Source organism: Alosa sapidissima, chromosome 2 (assembly GCF_018492685.1).
Source record: "Alosa sapidissima isolate fAloSap1 chromosome 2, fAloSap1.pri, whole genome shotgun sequence".
Taxonomy (NCBI): domain Eukaryota; kingdom Metazoa; phylum Chordata; class Actinopteri; order Clupeiformes; family Clupeidae; genus Alosa; species Alosa sapidissima.
Genome location: NC_055958.1, coordinates 676,810 through 700,690, shown reverse-complemented (window position 1 = coordinate 700,690; position 23,881 = coordinate 676,810). Strand labels below are relative to the sequence as shown.

Here is a 23,881-nt window from a genome sequence, read left to right as displayed (position 1 = left end):
GTTTTAGAACAATTCTCACAATTTTAGGACAGTTTAAAAAAAAACATTAGAGTACAGTAAGAATAAGTGCGTCGGTGAGTGCTGTTTTTAACATTTACTTGTCAGTTTAAAACGGCTGGTGAGTGCTAGGATCAGTAAGACTTGTTGTAAGTGTTGCTATGAGAGTAGATGTTCTCTAAAGAGCTGGGTCTTCAGGAGTTTTTTGAAAGTGGAAAAGGATGTCCCTGCCCTTGTAGGAACTGGCAGTGTGTTCCACCAACGAGGAACAACAGATGAGAAAAGTTTGGATTGGTTTGAGCGCACCGGTGGTAGAGCTAGACGTCGTTCGTCAGAGGAGCGCAGCGGTCTGGAGGTAGTGTAAGTCTGTATGAGGGCATTCAAGTAGGTGGGAGCAGAACCGGAGACTACTTTGTAGGCAAGCGTTAGAGACTTGAATTTGATGCGGGCCGCCATAGGTAGCCAGTGTAGCTGGATGAGCAGCGGGGTAACATGTGCCCTTTTGGGTTGGTTGTAGACCAGGCGCGCCGCCGCGTTCTGGATCATCTGAAGTGGTTTCACTGCGCAGGCTGGGAGACCTGTCAGGAGGGCATTGCAGTAGTCGAGTCGTGAGATGACTATTGCCTGAACCAGAAGTTGGGTAGCATCTTGAGTCAAGTAAGTCCTGATTTTCCGTATGTTGTAGAGTGCAAAACGGCATGACCGGGCGACTGAGGCAACATGATCCGAGAAGTTTAGTTGGTTGTCAAGAACAACTCCTAGATTTCTTGCAGTCCTGGTCGGTGAAACAGACAGGGAGTCAAATTTGATGTTGATGTCGTGGTGTATGGTAGGTTTAGCTGGGATGACCAGCAGTTCAGTCTTTGAGAGGTTCAGCTGGAGGTGGTGTGCCTTCATCCATGTAGCTATGTCTGAAAGGCAATCCGAGATCCGTGCTGAAACCAGGGGGTCGTCAGGTGGAAAGGACAGATAGAGCTGTGTGTCGTCTGCATAGCAGTGGTATGAGAAGCCGTGCGAGCGGATAATCTGTCCCAAGGAGGTGGTGTAGATAGCAAAGAGGAGGGGGCCCAGCACTGAGCCCTGGGGGACCCCTGTGGTGAGATGGTGAGGTGCGGATAGCTGACCAAGCCATGATACGTTAAACGAGCGTCCTGTGAGGTAGGATTCAAACCAGGAGAGAGCAGAACCGGAGATTCCCATGTCAGCGAGTATAGAGAGAAGGATACGGTGATTAACCGTGTCAAAGGCAGCCGATAAGTCAAGCAGAATGAGTACTGATGACCGAGCGGTCGCCCTGGCTTCTTTTAAGGCTTCTGTTACAGACAGCAGAGCCGTTTCGGTAGAGTGGCCGCTTTTGAACCCAGACTGATTTGGATCCAGAAGGTTGTTCTGTGAAAGGAAGTCAGAGACCTGTTTGGAGACTGCTCGTTCAATGCCTTTGGATAGGAAAGGCAGTAGTGAGACAGGGCGGTAGTTCTCGACTTGAGCAGGGTTGAGAGAAGCTTTCTTAAGTAACGGTGTTACCCGGGCCATTTTGAACGCTGTTGGAAATGTGCCGGAGGTTAGCGAGGCATTGATCACATGTGTGATAGCTGGAGCGATGGTCGGGCTGATGGACTGAAGTAGGCTCGTAGGTATAGGGTCCAGCGAGCATGTGGTAGGACGGCTGCATGTCAGGAGTCTGGACACTTCACTCTCGGAGAGAGGCGTGAATGCTGAAAAAGATGTTCCAGCAGTCCCTAGAGGTTGTAGGAGTGTGGTATCTGAGTCAGATGCGTTGAGTGGGCATGTAGAGAATTGACTGCTGATTGCCGCCACTTTGTTTGTAAAAAATGAGGCGAGGGTATCTGCAGTAAGGCTGGATGGAGGAGGAGGCAGCTGAGGGTTGAGTAGCGATTTGAAGGTTGAGAAAAGTTTTCGAGTGTCTGTAGCGCTGTTGATTTTGTCATGGTAGAAAGCAGTCTTAGCAGCAGTGATGCTGGCTGAGAAGGAGGTCAGGAGTGTCTGGTAGTTTTTGAGGTCGTCAGCTAGTTTGGATTTGTGCCATTTCCTCTCCGCGGCTCTGAGTTTGGTGCGCTGCGATCGGAGGGTATCATTTAGCCATGGATGAGAATGTTTGGATCGAGCTGGCCTTGTGGTAAGAGGGCACAGCTCGTCTAGACACGAGGTCAGTGTGGAGCAGAGCGAGTCAGTGGCTTCATTAACCTCCAGAGAGGAGAAGGTGTTGAATGGAGGTAGACCGGAGGCAACCACAGAGGAGAAGTGCGTTGGAGACAGGTTCCGGATGTTGCGGCGGAACGTGACCATCGGCTGAGGAGCCGGAGGCTGTTCTGACAATATAGACGGTATAGTGTAGCAGAGGCCTTAGTCAGACACACACACACCAGGGTTTCCCACAGCACTTTGCAGTCAAGGCGGCCGCCTTGGCAAAACATGCCTGCCGCTTTAACTACATCGTCAAAAAAAAAAAAAAAAAGTAGTGCACCGTGTTACTCTGTCCTGTTTTCTCCTTTTCATTCCAAACCGTGACCAACGCCCGTCTCCCTTCCTTCCATTAAGAAAATAATAAGAAACGTGCCATAAATCGAATTTAATCAGTTTTTATAATCTTTACATAAGTTATTGGGGAGGCTACAGGGATAGCTGGTTCGTTTTAGGTGTTAGGAGTTATCCAAGATGGGGCATCGGTTAGAATGCCAGGTAGAGGAATGATGAGACGATGGGGTGTAATTATTGACTTGTATTCTTAAAGGTTCTCAAATAGCTCAGGTCCAAATTCACATATTTTCACAAATACACATATCCAGACACAGTCTGAAAAGGAAAGGGAAACAAGAAAAAATAGAAATAAGGCACTATAAAATACAAATAAGGATCTGCAGTTACATTAACAGATAAGTGCCTGAGTCACACCACCAATACAACATAAACACTGGCGATTTCTCATAGGAAAGACAGCTAAGTCATGGAGCAGACATTATACAGTCTCTGGAGCCTCCTAGTGGCCAAAGAGGTAGCGCAGTTAGAACGAGTACACGTGAATCTCACGAGGACGAAGGAATACTTCGGGTAAAAGTTTTCTCAAACAACAACGAGGCAAATAGTGCTAAAACGGTAATAACAGGCAACTTAGATACGTGTAGGGATTATACTCAACACATTAGGAAATGTACGCTACACAATATATTCAGAGAATATCCTGACTAACTTAGCATACATACGGATTTACAACAAGCAAACAGAAACGGAAATAAACACAAATTCAACAGCATGACTTACGTTTCATCATTGACTGTGAGGGAATGTACCATGAAGACTTGGAAACTAAAGGCAACTTCACTTAAAAGGTAATTCTAAACTTTAACTCGGAGCCTGCCAAGCGTGGACAGCTCCGTTTCTAGAACAGGTAGGTGAATTAGGAAACACAATAACGAGATCAAGATATTTCACCGGAAGTATAACTAAATAAAAGTCCCGGCCTTTTATACATAAGTGATATGCCTCCGAATCAGAGCTAGTGAGCGGAGCTGAGCCGCGCAAATATCCCGCTCCTCGCTCTCAAGAATCAGTTAAATCGCGAACAGCCACAGCTCCGTTCAATTGTCAGGTGTGATGAAATGCGTTCATATTCCACTTTTTATGTCATAAACGTTGCAGGCCTATAGAAAGGTTTTGTGGTAGGATTGTCCAATGGTCAATTTGTGTTTTAATTTATGCAACACACCGATGTCCCGATGTTCATCAGTTTTGCGCACGTTTAAAATGTTTAGCAGACCGCGTAATTTGTCATTTTCGTTCTATAAGTTTAACTTTTCATGTCATGAATGTAACATGCCTATGATAAGGCTTTGTCCAATATGGTCAATCTATTGTCTCAATTGTGTTTCATGTGATGCGCAGAAGCTACATTCATGCATTGTTTTGCTCCAGTTGAAAATGTTACTGCGTAATTTGTCAGCTGTGATAATGCGTTCAATAAATTCCTCTTTTAGTCCATGAGCCACAGGCCCAAAAAGGGGCGTGTCACTACCACTTGGGGGGGCAAATTCTCACTATATTTTTCTGAAAGCTACATATCTCTGGAGTATAAAATGGTATGATAGCAAGTTGTATCTTGTAGCTTTGTGGCTGTACAGGCCTTCAAAGTTGACCTCTGATTTGAAAAAAGGAAATTCCACCTATTGGCTTTTTTTTTTGTTAAACCACTCATAAGAGCCTAGAAAATAATCCAAACCTCATTATTACTGATGCATATGTGGTGTTTGATGTTGGCATACATATTTTGAATCATTATGTGATTTTGCCCTTCATTTTGGTTGTTTTTTGGTTGATTTATGTGTAATAATGAGCAAATCTACGTTTCCAGAGACACGTGTTGCAGCACTAATTGAAATGCCCACTACCTCATTAATCAATGTATTTATACCTTCCTACCTCCCAGCAGAGACTTGAAATACAAATGATTACATAGGTCTGCATTGCTATGCTATTTACTATTTGTAAATGTACTATTCGGAAACACCCCACAATTCAGTAAATTAGTATTTTATTGAAACTACCAATAAGAGATATTCCAAGAGATCAAAACATCATGATTACCAATCACATATTACCTTTACATTCAAGGAATACCATATGAAAATTGTTCACATCACCACATGTGCCCAGCTTAACATAAATATTACAATTTTACATGGGCGTAGATTTAGGGTGGGACGCTAAGGACTAGTCCTAATCAATATTTTAAGATGACCAAATTTTTCCCACCAATATTTTAGCGAACTTATTTGTGCTGCTGATCATTCCGACCGCCAGAACAACAGTAGGCCTACAAGAAACGTCGTCATATGATTTGCTGAAAAACAGAGGGGGAGGGGGAAGGGTTATCTGACATGCACGCTACAGTAGGCCTACACGCACGGCAAAGCAACACAAAGAGGTTAGGGATGATCTGATTCAGGCTCATACTACAGGCAAAGATCATGACATAGAGGCTGGAGTCAGATACACCTAAGCACAAATTCCATGATACATTGACAAAGCAAAAATTAAAGACATTTATGAGCATGAGTCAAAAAAGAAAACACACGCACATGGCAAGACCATCATGTTAAAGACTGGACATGAGAGAAGTCTTTTGACACCTGAGGGGACCCCAAGGAAAACCTCTAAAGCAGCACTTGCAAAGCATTTGCAGAAACTTGCATCACTATCAGATAATCTTCCAGATGAATATAATACAGCAACAATCATTGATGGAATGTCTCCTGTCCAGAAGGTCAATAACAATGTCTCAACTTATGCAGACATTGCTGCTGCTATTGATAGCATGATCCATAAAGAGGCAAAGCAGAGGCAGATAATTTTTTAGATTAAATTAGATTAGATTTAGCTTTATTGTCATTGTGCAGAGAACAAGTACAGAGACAACGAAATGCAGTTTGCGTCTAACCAGAAGTGCAAAAAAGCAGAAAAGTGCAATGTGATATACACAGTACAGGCAGGTGGTGCATAGACAGGACAAGAAATATAGTGCAGTGTAGACAGTAGTATATAGTTGTTTTGCAGAAGGTGGTTTAGAGTAGCATAAATTAAATATAAATATGTGCAGTGTATTAGCAGTTACCTTATAAGTGCAGAATAAATATGGCTATGTACTGTAATATGAACAATGTATGAACAACATGTACAGGTATGTGCCATGTAGTGGCGGTACCATTATAGTAGTAGTAAGAACAATATAGATATATTGACAGCACATTGTCTTCAGGATCCTCTCCAACACACATCCTCTACATACTTACAGCACACTGCCCCCACCTAACCCACACACACACTACACACACACACACACACACAGTCACTGCTCCACTCCCCTCCCGCCCACACACACATCTTCACTGTCATCACTCACATACATCATACATACAGTACTCTGCTTGCAATAGTAAGTCCCTTCACCATACTTGCAGTACACTAACCCCCCCCCCTCCCCTACATACACAGCACATTATTTCATCAGGAAGCTTCTCCAACACACATCCCCAACATACTTACAGCACACAACCCACCTACAGGTGTGCAGTCGTAGGTGAAGAGGGAGTAGAGGAGAGGGCTCAGCACACATCCCTGTGGTACACTGGTGTTCGATGGTTGAGGAGGTGCGATTATCTAACCTAACAGACTGAGGTCTGTTTTTTGACAGGTGGACCACACCTCCTGCATGCCAGTCATTAAGCAGGAGAACAACCGATACCACCGCTGGTTAAAGAAGGCGATTGAAATAAGAAAGCGGAGCCCAAAGACTGATGAACAGAGATGAGGGAGCATATATGCTCTCCCATACCTGGAGTGCAGTCCTGGGGGGCGGCTGACTGACAGCAGGAGGTGTGGTCCACCTGTCAAAAAACTGACAGGTGGATCACACCTCCGTAACAACATCAGCTGATAAAAACGCGTCACAATACTCCACCGTGTGACCTGATGAAGATGGAAGTATACGTCGAAACATGTCAAGGTAAAGAAAAAACATCTACCATTATATGTGTATGTGATAAAAGAAAAAACAAACTTATTTATCTCAAGTGTAGACACAATGAATGCAATACAAGTAGTCCAGAATCCAGTTACAGAGGGAGGTATTGATGCCCAGTTCACTGAGTTTGGTGATCAGTTTGGAGGGGAGGATGGTGTTGAACGCTGAGCTGAAGTCAATGAACAGCATTCTTACATAGGTGTTGCTATTGTCAAGGTGGGACAGGGCGGAGTGAAGTGCCATAGAGATGGCATCCTCTGTGCTCCTGTTTTGACGATGATGAATTCAATGAATAGATTAAAGATCCTTTGTACTCGTTTCAGCTACAATTAAAAAAAATTGTACTGCAGACCTATGCATGTCATCATTTAAAATTAATTTCAACTCGCAACTGAAAGTAAGGAAGGTAGAATAGTAATGATCAATAAGGTCTGCATTCAGGTATTGCCATAACATGTTGCTCTGAAAACTCAAATTAGCTTTTTTTTGCACATAAATCTTGAATTTTATCAACCAAAATGAAGAGCAAAATCCCATAATGAGTCAAAATAGGTATGCCAACATCAAACACCACATATGCATCAGTAATAATAAGATTTGGATTATTTTCTGGGCTCTTATGAGTGTTTTAACAAAAAAAGCCAATAGGCGGAATTTCCTTTTTTTTTCAAATCAGAGGTCAACTTTGAAGGCCTGTACAGCCACAAAGCTACAATATCCAACTTGCTATCATACAATTTTATACTCCAGAGATATGTAGCTTTCAGAAAAATATAGTGAGAATTTGCCCCCCCAAGTGGTAGTGACGACCCCCTGTGGCTCATGGACTATTTTATGTCATAAATATAACATGCCCATGATTGATGCTTGTATGGTCAGGCGTATCTAATCTAATCTAATCTCATCTCATCTCAACTCAACTCATCTCATCTCATCTCATCTCATCTCATCTCATCTCATCTCATCTCATCTCATCTCATCTCATCTCATCTCATCTAATCTAGGCCTCTTGTGTTCAATCAGACTCGCTTTGCCCACCCGTTTTTTCTGTGCCCACCCATTTGAACATTTCTGGCAACGCTACTGTTACTACGCTACAGCTACTACGCTACTGTACTGAAAAGAAAGTGATAAGTCATAAGTGTACTATTCCTACAAACAACTAGATACTAACAATGCAGAGCAAGAACAACCATGTGGTGACACAGTTTACTATTCCTACAAACAACTAGATACTAACAATGCAGAGCAAGAACAACCATGTGGTGACACAGTGTGGTGAACAGAGGTGAACTGACTCTCTCTGCTAGTCACGTCACACAGGCCTATATGAACACCAGACAGCAGATCCAGTGTAGGAGTGTTTAAATCAGCAGCTCAAACACACCAGTGTAGGAGTGTTTAAATCAGCAGCTCAAACACACCAGTGCTGCTTTGTGTGTAAACATCAGCACACGGGCCTATACACACACATTACAACACAGATACATAGTCTACAGACACACAGGTCTATACACACACACGCGCGCACGTGCACACGCACACGATAACACGGATACATAGTCTACTACACACACGGGTCCACATATACAAGACCACAGAATCTGTCCTAAAGGCCTAAGTATCAGTAAGAAGTCTGGAGACTTTCACAGACAGACACACACACACACACGTCAAGTCCACCTCCAAGGCAATAGTGCAATCAACACATGCATTGCCTCGTAGCTCTGTGAGCATAGGTCCAAATAACAAAGCCATAAGAGACCATTACGGCAGTAGAGCCTCACAGACAGACAGAATCAGAAGAGTGCGATTGGGTGTGCTTGAGAGAGACAGAGGGAGAGGGAGTGTGTGTGTGTGTGTGCGTGTGTGTGTGTTTGGCTCGCTCGAGTGTTTGGAGGCCCGTGGGGAGAAATCTGCTCTCTCTGCTAGACACACACTGGAGCAGGCATACACAAACTGTTGGGGGTCTGGAAAAAGCTCAACATTAAACACACACACCCTTGAACTCATTGGCCACACCCCCCCAGAGTTTGTGTCAGGGAGTGTGTGTGTTCACGGAGCGTGTGTTCATATTGTCCTTGCCCCTGCAGTGTGCATCAATGCACACACACACACACACACGCACACACGCGCACGCACACACTCCCAGTGGGCAAGACTTCTGATCTCACCCTCTGTGTGACCTCACCATACCCTCACAGATACCAGCAGAGGTCAGAATGATTAGACACACACACACACACACACACACACACACACACACAAAGAGATGCAAACATATTAAAGCAACACCAAAGAACTTTCCCTCTCTCGCACGCACGTTATTTGTTTATCCAGCACCGGCTTTGCAAATAACGATGTCCACAGACACGGTAATATTTTGCATGACTTATAAAAGTACGATGTATTGCGACATCAGATGCAAGTCAAATTTGTAGTTTCTTATGCAGGCATGAAAACGGGTCAGGGGTGAAAAAGGTGAGAAGGGCGCGCAAAGAGGGAAATGGCCGTTTCATAGCAAAACAGCGCGAGTGACATTGTTGCCAATAGTGCATAGCTTCCATGGAGTATGAAGTTGCCTAAAACCAGAGATTTAAAACGAACTACAAAATGACTAATTTTTACAAAAAAATACCTTTATTTCTTCTTTTTGGCTTGGGCCTAAGTGTGAAGGGGCCCACTTGCGCTGTTTGGCACCATGCTTCAGCCTGGCCCTCCTCTCCTCCTCAGTAATCTACACGAGCTTTCTTTCTTTCTTTCTTTCTTTCTTTCTTTGTGCCTGAAGTTATCAGACATTTCTGAAGATTTCATAGACCTAATGGACACTTCATAGTAGACTATTAGAATAAGTCTGAATAAGATAAGTCTGAATATTTGTTGGACCAAACCAGGTAATAAAAAAACTTGGGTAGGGTAGACTAGGCTTTAATTTGTAAAATTGGTTTGAAATGTTTTAACCTGCAGCCTAGGCTACTTACAGATTGTGGCATTGTGCTAGTGTGTTTAACCAACCAATAAAGTTGTGTGAACAGTGTTCACATTACATGTTAAACCCTGTAGACACAGACTAGGCCTACTGATCAGGCCACTGAACGTTTCTTAAAAGACAGCATTACCATGTCAAACACTGTTTTTGTCTCTGAAATCGACAAAACGCACCAGCCCAGTTTAGGAGCATTTAATTCAACTATTTAGTTATTCATATTATCCTTTGCTATACTGATAAAGTATGAAGTAGAGTAAAGTAAAAGCTTCACCTTTTGTCGATCTAGATGGCTCAAACTGCATGTATTCTTCATCAAATGATCTCGTTATGTCTATATTTCTATCCAATATCGCTAACTTTAACAGCCTATGCTACGTTGCTACACCAATCTCAACGTCTTTTTCTGACAGAAGTTGAACGTTTCAACTAGCCCACCTGTGACATCAAAGCATCTCTCCTCGCCGGGCTCACATTCCAGCTAACATTTCAGACGCAAGGGAGGCTATTCCAGCGCAAGCGTTCTGTTCGTGTTGCATCCGCGGCAAAAAATTAGCTTCCACTGTTTAATAGGCTAAATGCATAGGGGCTGCATTCACATACTGTAATCGTTGCTGGATCAGACAAGTTTGTAATTGGGCTTTTGTCAACGCATCAAGATGCGTTCGCGTCTGCACGTGATTTGTAAACTCAGTTGTAAAGCCATAACCCCGGTTATAGACGATAGAGGGCCGCGAAGCGAATGCAGAATTGCCGTTCACCCTGTTACGAGGTTGATGAACCACTGAAACGATTTTGGAAACATTATTTTAAGGTACAAAAAACTCTTTGGTGTTGCTTTAATTAGGACTCTGCAGTGTGTGTGTGTGTGTGTGTGTGTGTGTTAGAGATTACAGGCACATCATCATGCCAGTGTTTCGCATACATTGAGTTATTTGTGGTGGCCCACCACAATATCAACATTGACCACCACACTAGTGCTGGGCGGTATGACCAAAAATGTATATCACGGTATTTTTCTAAATTCTTACGGTTTCACAGTATATGATGGTATTTTTTTTCCATGCATAATCAGATGTTCACAGCATCTACAGGTTGAGAGAGGAATTGCTGCAGTACATTGACTAAGGATGGTCTATTTTACTGTCATGATGTAGAATAACTCCACACTAGTGGTAATTCAGTTTTGCATGGCCCCAGAAAATGATGCTGTTTACAAAGAGCCACTCATGATTCTAATGAAGAATCTAATCAGAATGCAAAGACAATTGCAGTCAAAATACAGAACTGTACTGTGCAAACATCTTGTAGCCTATAAAACCAATACAAAAAGTTGTGCAACTTTATACTTTTTTGAAAATTATACAATTTAAAATGAAACCTCTCTGCTAATATGCTTATTCTGTCAAATAGGCCTATCAGAAACATGCCTTATTGTTATTGTGTGGTTTACATGACGCTAGTGGTAGGCTAACGTTAACTTAATGTGAATGTGGACGTCATGTTAGCCTGCCATGAGCTTCGGTTCGGTTCGCTAGGCAAAACAATAACAAAAAAGTTCGTTTTGTTGCACTGATGACAACTAGCCAGCTTGTATTGCTCAGTGCATGTCTATAACATGCTTTACTTGCTACCTGGATAATTTCAGCGAATATTCTTAAGGTGAGATGAATGATAACCTCATTAAACTTCACTGTGTTTGGTGGGTTGCTAACTAACGACATCATCACCTACTAGCCAGCTGTTGAACAATCTCAATAGAATTTTCGTGACGGTAAATCCCTTTCGCAGTAAACCCCTTATCTAAGGATAAATTAAGCCTTAAGGGTCAAACTTCAGGGGAAAAACGTCAGGTGTTTTGTGTTTACCCTCACTATGCCTCGTAGTGGCACCATGCGTGCGTGAAAAAAAAAAAAAAAAAAAAAAAAAAAAAGTCCCGCGGCGCAGCGTTCCAAACGTTGTGTAATCAAATACACTGGTATGGCGGTATATTAAAAATTCATATCATAACGAAAATATACACCGGTATACCGCCCAGCACTACACCACACAATGATTATCAATGTTGTACTATTTCAATTGGATGGAATTCTTTCATTGTAGAGCTATGTGCACCTTTGTAAAGCCTCTACTTGTTTCTCTGTCTCTCAACGAACCTACATGCATGTTTAAAAGGCAACATTAATAATCCTGCAAGGCATAGAAGACTAAAAGGCTAAATTGTGCTTAATGATGTTTTCTAAACAAAGTTCAGGAGGAGCCCTTAGGGATGATTGACAGCAATCAAGTCACCTGTCTTCCGTCGCCAGGGTATTTAAGCCGGCCTCCTTATCCATACGTCACACGCCGCGGCGCTTGCAAAATAATTGGAGCCGCAAAGCCTCGGTAGGCAGACGTAATGGAGCTGGGTCTTTTCACTACTAACCATCCAAAAGCTACATCCAGTCCATGGGCTACAGCCACCTGGTTCACGAGCGTTTTCAGGTCACTGCACAGAACAAGTAGCTTAGAAATCTAGACGCACCCTAGCGGCGGCAAATTAATTTGCTCAGCCTGTACGTCTAGTAGCAAACCATAGGAATTTCTATTGGCTAACACCGTGGATGTTATCCAATCACAGCGCTCTATTTTGTTAGAGAGTCGGGCTTAACAGGATAACGACAGTCCTGCGACGGTAAACAACAAGGAAGGTGGCTATGGCGAACGAAGAGCGATTGTTTGAATCGGCGTTGGCGTCAACTTTGGAGGAGTTGGACTTGTGCTTTTCTTTGAAAGTTGAGCAACACAATGCACTTAAGTCATTCCTTTCGAAGAAGGATGTATTTGCCATTTTGCCGACCGGATACGGATATGGTCGTAGCGCTGGCCTATTCCATGCCTAGGCAGTTTGAAAGACAATTCTCTGCTCGCCCCTTGGATTAAGCGAGGTGAATGGTTCGATTCCAGACTATACATTTCAATGATGTAGGATGGCCCGCCAGGCTACAGAGTAAGGGTAAGCTACAACTATCGATTATGCTATAGCCTACTCACCCCAGCCTACTTCAAGGCTCTAACATCAGGCTGCTCCAAGCTCGCGTTTTCACGTCGCAAGATTATCCAGGTAACTCGAAATGCTCTAAATTCTAACATGGCTCGCCACGCCAAGCATCTGAAGTTTGTAGGCTATCCACTATCCAGCAGAGGCTCAATCCGTAATCCGTGTTGGCATCGGAAACAAACAGGTCTTGTTCATTCACTTCCTATAGTTGTCCAGTGACTTCTCATAAACTGATACTAGCGCTGTTGGATATTTAAGCTACTTATAACGAACTGATAAGCCTCAACCTTAAGTGCCCAGTATTTCCGCTGGCTTGTTCCGCAGGCTGTTTAAACGATGGTGCTGCCTTGAAGACGTCAGCAAAGTGATAGTACACATTTGTAATTCACGTCAGGTGACGCAGACAGCAAGGAGCGTGATTGGTCAACTCGTCCGGAGTCGATGGCCGACGTTTCATGTAGCTTCTACGGGGTATAGCAACAAGCTAGTTCACTGATATAAGCTTTGCAAATAAACTCAAGTCATATTTGGTTACAATGACTGCTTATTCGTATGTTTTAAAATTAGCACTTCGCCAGCAAGCAGTGCTTCATGGGCAGTTGCGCTAAGTTCGCTCTCAGCAGGCCCTCAAACCCCAGTCCAAAATATATTAATGACACTCCTTGAACACAGGTTTATTGTTTCATTCCATGCCAACACCGTCAGGAGGGAGTGATAGCCAACACCGACAGGAGACAGCTTATTAAAATGTTTGCTATTATCGCATCGCATACAATCGTTTATCGCAATGCATTATCTTATTGCAAGCTGCAATTATTTATGTCGTCTTCTTGTGTGACAGTTAGTGAAACACGACACTGCACTGACGTGCTCATCAATCAGAAGTGGCACAACTTTGAATATTAGCTAAATCTTGACATCAACAAAAAAAAAATAATATCGCTATTGCATTGCTCCAATCATTGGACAGCGGCACACATCGGCAGCACTCTCCATTTCCGCGGCATCTTGTTCCGTAGGTCGGATAGGAAATTCCATCCTCCTCCGTCTTTTAACTCCTATTTAAGTCCTATAAACCAATCTTTTCTCCTTCCCGCTCCCTCTATTCATTCTCTTCTCCCGACTAAGAAGCAGGCTTTTCTTGACGGCGCTTCCCTGCACCACACGCTCCAGAGCGTATCACTTCACAGCTTCAGCCACAGCCACGGCAGCGGCCCAGGTTCTTAACCACTGACTTCCTTCCCTCCGCATCTCCGACTCCACTTCTTCAGACGGCCCCGGTAGCGACCGCGTCGCTACTCCCTCCGCCCCTTCTTCCCCTTCCCCACCCACTTCCCCCAGCCAGGACCCGGTCCAGGGCTGCCCCTCTTCCAGTCGTTCCGACGACTGCTCCCTCCCTTCCCCCTTTTGCCCCTCCCCATTCCATTCCCGGAGTCACGTCTGTACAGCACGCCACGACTCATGAAGAGGCGTTCGATCAAACTCACCTCGCTAGCTCCCTATTTTCTTTACGAGTTAGCAAGCACCTGGTCTCAGCCGGCTCCGGTAGGGACCGCGTCGCTACCCCCCCCTACCCATCCCTTCCCCGGCTCCGCACAAGACCAGCCCGCCGCAGCGGGTTATCAGCACTCCGCGAGTGCTTCGGATCACGACGTCCCATTCCGGCTCCCCAGCTATTCACTAGCCACAGCAAAGGCCCTTCGACCACCTCCTCACACTGCACGTTCCAGCTTTAACACCCCGTTCCGTCGACCCAGCTATTCATTAGCCACAGCCATTTAATTCCATCTGGATACTCACCATTCATGCTATTCATGCCTTATCATGCCTTATCTGCCTATCATGTATTATGTGTTGTATGTCGTATCATGCTGAATATGTCATGTTTTATCAGGTAATGGTATTCTAAAAGTATTCTTTCAGCCCAGGTTGAATTATTTAAGGCTGCCACAGATAGTACGGAATGAGCTTGGACCCAATGCAACAACAGCTTCAGGGAGACCCATGCAGCAACTGCTCCGCTGAGCTCCTGCTACCCTGCTACAACGGCTCCGCTGAGCCCCAAGACCCATGCAGCAAAAGCTACACCGAGCTCCAGGACCCACGCAACGACTGCTACACTGAGCCTCAAGAACCATGCAGCAACAACTACTCAGAGCCCCAAGACCCATGAAACGATGGCTTCGCTGAGCCCCAGAACCATGCAGCAAATACACCGAGCTCCACGACCCATACAGCAGCAGCTACACCGAGGGCCAAGATCCGTGCAATGACTGCTCGGCCGAGCCCAAAGCCCCATGCAGCAACAGCTCCACTGAGCCCCAGGACCCAGGCAACGACGGCTCCACCGAGCCCCAGGACCCAGGCAACGACTGCTCCACCGAGCCTCAGGACCCAGGCAACGACGGCTCCACCGAGGCCCAGGACCCAGGCAACGACTGCTCCACCGAGCCTCAGGACCCAGGCAACGACGGCTCCAACGAGCCCCAGGACCCATGCAGAAGCAGCTCCGCTGAGCCCATAGGACCTTTAGGAACAGCTCCGCCAAGGTTTAGGACCCATCTAATGTCTACTCCATCTAACGTCTCGGCTGAACCCCGAGACCCTCGCGGCAGCAGCTATGCTGAACCCTGACACCCATCGTTCCCACGGTTATGCAATACATGAATGTCCGCCGCTGAGCAAGCGCAACGAATACTTTGCAAGGGGTTCATGTCACAGCACTCTGATTCACCCTCCATCATGTTTACCGGCCTCCTTTGGGCTGCTGAGATGTAGTGAGTCTACATGCCTCTCGTCTCATTTCATTCCCGATGGCAGATCTTGAGAGTTAGACCAGGACATAATACGTTTACTACCAATCAGACTAAACCGATTAGTTCCGAAAAGGACACTCCTTTTCATATCCAACTCTGCTTAAGATCCTCAGCTTTCATACCCATCACACTACATCTCATATCGGTCAGCTAAAGCATCGCCTACTAGCCCGCTCTCTTCATCTCAGATGAAGGGTACCCATCACTCGTCACAGGTTCCAGACTCTAATATATCCTTGTCAAATCCGGTTCCCGCAGGCCTGTGCATTCAGGATAGGAGCTGCTACTACAGCTGCATGCATTGGCCTATCAGAGCAGTAATCAAATACTGAGCCGTTGGTCCTCAGATGCCGATCAGTCCTACTGTACATCCACTCCATCTAGTGGATCTATGACTTGCTAAGCAAGCGCTAATGTAATTTCGGTAGTGGTCTTCCTTTCTGCTCTTTTGGGGTGCAAGCGGCCATCGCTCTATCACGATCTCCGCTTCAGGCATTCCATGACCACGGCCAGCTACCATGCCAAACACGCGCTTAGCTTATACACTCAGTATAGCAATCATGCCGACGGGCGAACTAGTGAAAATCTGGTTAGCATCATAACCCTGCTGTGCTAATTTGTTAAAAACTTTTGCATTCAAGTTAATTCTGCAAACCGACCACCACAAATAGAATTAAATTCTGTGGGAAACACTGCATGCACATAGCATAGTGACCTGTCTTACTCTCGCTCACACACACACACAAAGAGCAGGAATGCATGTCGCAAAAAAAAGATGTAACATGTGCCACAGAAGAAAAGCACCAACAGACTTTCTCTCTCGTACACAAACATGTATGTAGGCAAACGCGCGCACACCCACACACATTGAGAGAGACACACACACACACACACACACACACACACAAATGACACACGCACATATTAAGAGACACACACACACAAAAAGACACATATATGAGAGAGGGAGGTGCAAGCTGCTGTCATCCTCCCTGACCCAATTCTCTTTGATCCAGAACTGCAGTCAAACTGCAGCGCAAGAGGGAGGAGGGGGGATACAGAGGAGAGAGAGAGAGAGAGAGAGAGAGAGAGAGAGAGAGGGAGGGAGAGGGAGGGAGGGAGAGAGAGAGGGAGAGCTGTATTTAATGCAATGACAATAAAGCTTCTATCTAAGGCCACCTATAGAAGACTAAAGCCCTTTGTGTTTGTCATTATAATGAATATGTTATGTATTACTTTTTGTGCATTCTGTTTAATGTTCTTCCTAGGCAACTTCTTATTACAGTGCATGAAAATGCACTGTACTGTTCTTCCTAGGCAACTTATTACAGTGCATGAAAATGCACTGTACTGTTCTTCCAAGGCTTTTTACAGTGCATGAAAATGCACTGTACTGTTCTTCCTAGGCTTCTTATTCTTATTCTTATTCTTCCGCTAACGCATTTAATGCAGCTTCAACCGTTTAACGTAGAAACTTCATTCAAACTATGTTACGTAGGTCTTACTTGGGACATGGGTGCTATGTATTTTTCAGCTTTGTAACTTTTATACTTTTTAAACTATTAATTAAAAACTAATCAAAATTTCCCCATTGACTTAACATTATGATTATGACATCACAATACGGCCGTTAAGCAATTAGAATCCTATGGCAGGTGTTCGGGCCACCTGGACCAACTGCCAGTCTCAGGCTTTAAGCATACAAACTGGCCCTATTAAGACTACACATCCTGTTCAACTGCTTCCTCTGCCAAAAACTGTTTCAAAATAAAAGTCCTCACTACAATATTTCACTGTTAAACAATTCAACCCTTTAAACTACTGAACTTTTTAACTGTTCAGCCATTGTAACTGTTACTTGTCATCAACTATGACTCCTACCCACTGTAGCTAGTTAGCTAAGTTAGCTAAGTAGTATGGTTAGCATAGTTAGCATGCTAGTTAGCATTTTAAGCAAAACTGCTTAAAATGATTAGCTAAGTTAGCTAAGTCACATGGTTAGCATAGTTAGCATGTTAGCATGCTAGTTAGCATTTTTAGCAAAACTGCTAAAAATGATTAGCTAAGTTAGCTAAGTCACATGGTTAGCATAGTTAGCATGTTAGCATGCTAGTTAGCATTTTTAGCAAAACTGCTAAAAATGATTAGCTAAGTTAGCTAAGTCACATGGTTAGCATAGTTAGCATGCTAGCATGTTAGCATGCTAGTTAGCATTTTAAGCAAAACTGCTAAAAATGATTAGCTAACTCACATGGTTAGCATAGTTAGCATGTTAGCATGCTAGTTAGCATTTTTAGCAAAACTGCTTAAAATGATGAGCTAAGTCAGCTAAGTAACATGGTTAACATAGTTAGCATGTTAGTTAGCATAGTTAGTTAATCATTTTAGCAGTTATGCTAAGTTAGCTAAGTAACATGGTTAGCATAGTTAGCATGTTAGTTAGCATAGTTAGCATAACTGCTAAAAATAATTAGCTAAGTTAGCTAAGTCACATGGTTAGCATACTTAGCATTTTAACATTGATAACTGCTAAAAATAATTAGCTAAGTTAGCTAAGTCACATGGTTAGCATACTTAACATTTTAACATTGTTAGCATGCTAGTTAGCATAGTAACTTGGTTAACATTATTATCTTTGTTAACATAGTTAGCATAACTGCTAGCAAACATTAGAGCCATTCCAAGTGTCAGTTATCGTCAACTATCTACCTAAATAATTTAACCATTTAAACTATCCACTTATTTAACCGTTCAATCATTCCAACTATATTAAACCTTATCTACCAAGTAAATCATTTACCTATATAAACTATCCACCTATTTAACTGTTCAGTCATTCCAACTATATTAAACCTCATCTACCTAGCAATCAATATAGTTTGTTTTTACTCTGTATGATATTTGACATCATATTGTTTGCATTTTCATGCACTGTATTTCCTTCAGGAAATGCTTTTCTAGTTCTTCTTCTTATTCTTCTTCTTCTAACGCAGTTAATGCAGCTTAAACCGTTTAACGTAGAAACTTCATTCAAACTATGTTACGTAGGTCTTACTTAGGACATGTGGGCTTTGTATTTTTCAACTTTGTAACTTTTATACTTTTTAAACTATTAATTAAAAACTAGTCAAAATTTCCCCATAGACTTAACATGGGCTGATGACATCACAATAGAGCCGTTAAGCAATTAGAATCCTATGGCAGGTGTTCGGGCCACCTGGACCAACTGCCAGTCTCAGGCTTTAAGCATACAAACTGGCCCTATTAAGACTACACATCCTGTTCAACTGCTTCCTCTGCCAAAAACTGTTTCAAAATAAAAGTCCTCACTATAATATTTTACTGTTAAACAATTTAACCCTTTAAACTACTAACTGTTCGGCCATTGTAACTGTTACTTGTCATCAACTATGACTCCTACCCACTGTAGCTAGTTAGCTAAGTTAGCTAAGTCACGTGGTTAGCATAATTAGCATGTTAGCATGCTAGTTAGCATTTTTAGCAAAACTGCTTAAAATGATTAGCTAAGTTAGCTAAGTAATGTGGTTAGCATAGTTAGCATGTTAGCATGCTAGTTAGCATTTTTAACAAAACTGCTAAAAATGATTAGCTAAGTTAGCTAAGTAACATGGTTAGCATAGTTAGCATGCTAGTTAGCATTTTTTAGCAAAACTGCTTAAAATGATTAGCTAAGTTAGCTAAGTAATGTGGTTAGCATAGTTAGCATGCTAGCATGTTAGCATGCTAGTTAGCATTTTTAGCAAAACTGCTAAAAATGATTAGCTAAGTCACATGGTTAGCATACTTAGCATTTTAACATTGTTAGCATGCTAGTTAGCATACTTGGTTAACATTATTATCTTTGTTAACATAGTTAGCATAACTACTAGCAAACATTAGAGCCATTCCAACTGTCAGTTATCGTCAACTATCTACCTAAATAATTTAACCATTTAAACTATCCACCTATTTAACTGTTCAGTCATTCCAACTATATTAAACCTCACCTACTTAGCAACCAATATAGTTTGTTTTTACTCTGTATGATTTTTTTACGTTATATTTTTGCATTTTCATGCACTGTATTTCCTTCAGGAAATGCTTTTCTAGTTATTATTATTATTCCGCTTACCACTTTTTCCGTACGCTATTTCCCTTGAACAGTTTAACTTAGAAACTTCATTCAAACTTTGTGACGTAGGTCTTCAAACAGATCGGGTTAGTATGACTTTTCAACTTTGAAACTTTTATACTTTTTAAACTATTAAAGAAAAACTTTTTAAAAATCCCCATAGACTTAACATTGCCGATTGTGACATCATAATACGGCCGTTAAGCAATTAGAATCCTATGGCAGGTGTTCAGGCCACCTGCAGCCTCAGGCTTTAAGCATACAATCTGGCCCTATTAAGACTACACATCCTGTTCAACTGTTTCCTCTGCCTAAAACTGTTTCAAAATAAAAGTCCTCACTTAATAATAATCCACTGTTAAACAATGTAACCCATTAAACTACTGAACTTTTTACATTCAACTTTTAAACGGTCTACTTTTAAACAATCATTAAACTATCTATCTATTAAACTAGCTGTCTATCAACAACTTTTAACTTGTCATCAACTATGTCAACACTTATCAACTATGACTCCTACCCACTGTAGCTAGTTAGCATGGTTAACATAGTTAGCATGTTAGTTAGCATTTTTAACAAAACGGCTAAAAATGATTAGCTAAGTTAACTAAGTAACATGGTTAACATAGTTAGCATGCTAGCATTATTAGCATGCTAATATAGTTAATATAACTACTAAAATGATAAGCTTGGTTAGCTAAGTCACATGGTTACCATAGTTAGCATGTTAACATTACTAGCATAGTTAGCATGTTTAGCAAAACTGCTAGAAAATGTTAGTCAAGTTAGCTAAGTAGCATGGTTAGCATGTTAGCATTGCTAGCACTGCTATAAAACATTAGCTAAGTAGCATGGTTAACATAATTAAAAATCTTAGCATAACTGCTAGTAAACATTAGAGCCATTCCAACTTTCAGTTATCACCATTAAACTATTTGAATATCAACATTCATTAAACTGCTATAAAACGTTAGCTAAGTAGCATGGTTAGCAGGTTAGCATTGCTAGCACTGCTATAAAACATTAGCTAAGTAGCATGGTTAGCATAGTTAAAAATCTTAGCATAACTACATTAGAGCCATTCCAACTTTCAGTTATCGTCAAATATCTACCTATACACAGCCATTAAACTATTTGAATATCAACATTCATTCAACTTCCAGTCTGTCAACAACTTTTAAACTATTTACCTTCAACTTTTAAACGGTCTACTTTTAAACTATCATTAAACTATCTATTAAACTAGCTATCAACAACTTTTAAACTATCTACTGTCTATTAACAACTTTTAAACTATCTACATTCAGCTTTTAAACAGTGTACCTTTAGAATCATCAACTAGGAAAAAAATCAACTTTTATTAAGCTATGCAACCACCATGTCTATCCTAGCATCACCGTAGTAACCATCTCTGTATTATCTGTTTTAACTATACATGATATTTTACATCACAACTTTAGCATTTTCATGCACTGGTAATTCCTTGGAATTGCATTTCTAGTTATAATTAATATGCTATGTTTTACTTTTTGTGCATTGATGAATTTTTCTTTATACATTACTTCAAGCATAAACATCTTCCATCTTGAGTGAGTCTTCCGTCTTTCACCTAAATGTCCATTTTAGACCAGTAATTTTTAAAATAAATAAAATAATTATCTATTTTATTTATTAAGTAATGAAGGTAAGCAAGTACACAGAACGACCTTAAGGCACAGGAAGTATATCACAGAAAGCTAAGCAAAAAACATAACTGATTTTAAAATAATCTGTTAACTTTGAATCAGGCAGCTTCTGGTATCACTGTGTCAGAGACAACACTAGACACATACACACAGCAAACTTTGACACACTGATACAACGCCACTGAAAGCAGAAGCTGTCTGATCTTCTGATGATTCAGAGACAACACTAGAACCACACAACCACACACACACATTACACAAGAGAATCACAGACAGATACTGCAAATTGCATGGTAAACTTTGACACTCTGACATGACGGGTGGTAGTTGAAGGAAGAAGCTGAATATGGCAGGCCTAACACACACACACACAAACAGTAGCACAGTTCCAGAGGCCTAACACACACACACAAACGGTAGCACAGTTCCAGAGGCCTAACACACACACACACACACACAAACGGTAGCACAGTTCCAGAGGCCTAACACACACACACAAACGGTAGCATAGTTCCAGAGGCCTAACACACACACACACAAACGGTAGCACAGTTCCAGAGGCCTAACACACACACACACACACACACACAAACGGTAGCACAGTTCCAGAGGCCTAACACACACACACACAAACGGTAGCACAGTTCTAGAGGCCTAACACACACACACACACACAAATGGTAGCATAGTTCCAGAGGCCTAACACACACACACAAACGGTAGCATAGTTCCAGAGGCCTAACACACACACACAAACAGTAGCACAGTTCCAGAGGCCCAACACACACACACACACAAACAGTAGCATAGTTCCAGAGGCCTAACACACACACACAAACAGTAGCACAGTTCCAGAGGCCTAACACACACACACACAAACAGTAGCATAGTTCCAGAGGCCTAACACACACACACACAAACGGTAGCACAGTTCCAGAGGCCTAACACACACACACACACACAAACGGTAGCATAGTTCCAGAGGCCTAACACACACACACAAACGGTAGCACAGTTCCAGAGGCCTAACACACACACACACACACACACACACACAAACGGTAGCATAGAGCATAGTTCCAGAGGCCTAACACACACACACAAACGGTAGCATAGTTCCAGAGGCCTAACACACACACACACAAACGGTAGCATAGTTCCAGAGGCCTAACACACACACACACACAAACGGTAGCATAGTTCCAGAGGCCTAACACACACACACAAACGGTAGCACAGTTCCAGAGGCCTAACACACACACACACAAACGGTAGCACAGTTCCAGAGGCCTAACACACACACACAAACGGTAGCATAGTTCCAGAGGCCTAACACACACACACAAATGGTAGCACAGTTCCAGAGGCCTAACACACACACACACAAACGGTAGCACAGTTCCAGAGGCCTAACACACACACACACACAAACGGTAGCACAGTTCCAGAGGCCTAACACACACACACACACAAACGGTAGCACAGTTCCAGAGGCCTAACACACACACACACAAACGGTAGCACAGTTCTAGAGGCCTAACACACACACACACACACACAAATGGTAGCATAGTTCCAGAGGCCTAACACACACACACAAACGGTAGCATAGAGCATAGTTCCAGAGGCCTAACACACACACACAAACGGTAGCATAGTTCCAGAGGCCTAACACACACACACACAAACGGTAGCATAGTTCCAGAGGCCTAACACACACACACACACAAACGGTAGCATAGTTCCAGAGGCCTAACACACACACACAAACGGTAGCACAGTTCCAGAGGCCTAACACACACACACACAAACGGTAGCACAGTTCCAGAGGCCTAACACACACACACAAACGGTAGCATAGTTCCAGAGGCCTAACACACACACACAAACAGTAGCATAGTTCCAGAGGCCTAACACACACACACACAAACGGTAGCATAGTTCCAGAGGCCTAACACACACACACAAACGGTAGCACAGTTCCAGAGGCCTAACACACACACACAAACGGTAGCATAGTTCCAGAGGCCTAACACACACACACAAACGGTAGCATAGTTCCAGAGGCCTAACACACAAACGGTAGCACAGTTCCAGAGGCCTAACACACACACACACAAACAGTAGCATAGTTCCAGAGGCCTAACACACACACACACAAACGGTAGCATAGTTCCAGAGGCCTAACACACACAAACGGTAGCACAGTTCCAGAGGCCTAACACACACAAACGGTAGCACAGTTCCAGAGGCCTAACACACACACACACAAACGGTAGCACAGTTCCAGAGGCCTAACACACACACACAAATGGTAGCATAGTTCCAGAGGCCTAACACACACACACACAAACGGTAGCACAGTTCCAGAGGCTTCAAGCAGTGTGTGGGAAGATGAGGACTACACACACACACACACACACACACACACACACACACGTTATGAGCTACATCAAGCCCGAACTGGCAGTATTGATTGGTCTTTACTCAGAATGTAAGGATGCCTGCCTGTTCACAGAAAGGGGAATGGGCGAGAGAGAGAGTGGGCTGAACTTGGAGTGAGAGACAGGGAGAGAGAGAGGGAGGGAGAGAGGGGGGGGGGAGTGAGAGATTGAGAGAGGGGGAGTGAGAGAGAGAGAGAGAGAGAGAGAGAGAGAGAGAGGGAGAGAGGGAGTGAGAGAGAGAGCTAT

General features: G+C 43.0%; 2 protein-coding genes across 7 annotated transcripts in view; one reads left to right on the top strand and one right to left on the bottom strand.

Moving 5' to 3' along the window:
* The window catches only part of LOC121694807 (zinc-binding protein A33-like), a 221,330-nt gene that overhangs the window by 67,255 nt on the left and 130,194 nt on the right, over positions 1–23,881 (top strand). The window lies entirely within an intron of this gene.
* The window catches only part of abi2a (abl-interactor 2a), a 116,562-nt gene that overhangs the window by 50,047 nt on the left and 42,634 nt on the right, over positions 1–23,881 (bottom strand). Inside the window, exon 1 of one of the 6 annotated variants that reach the window (XM_042075008.1) lies at positions 3,277–3,698. The exons of the other annotated variants lie outside the window; for them this stretch is intronic. The gene's annotated coding sequence lies outside the window, so the exon portion shown is untranslated. Of the gene's footprint in view, positions 1–3,276; positions 3,699–23,881 lie in introns of those variants that run through there. 6 annotated transcript variants of the gene reach the window in all.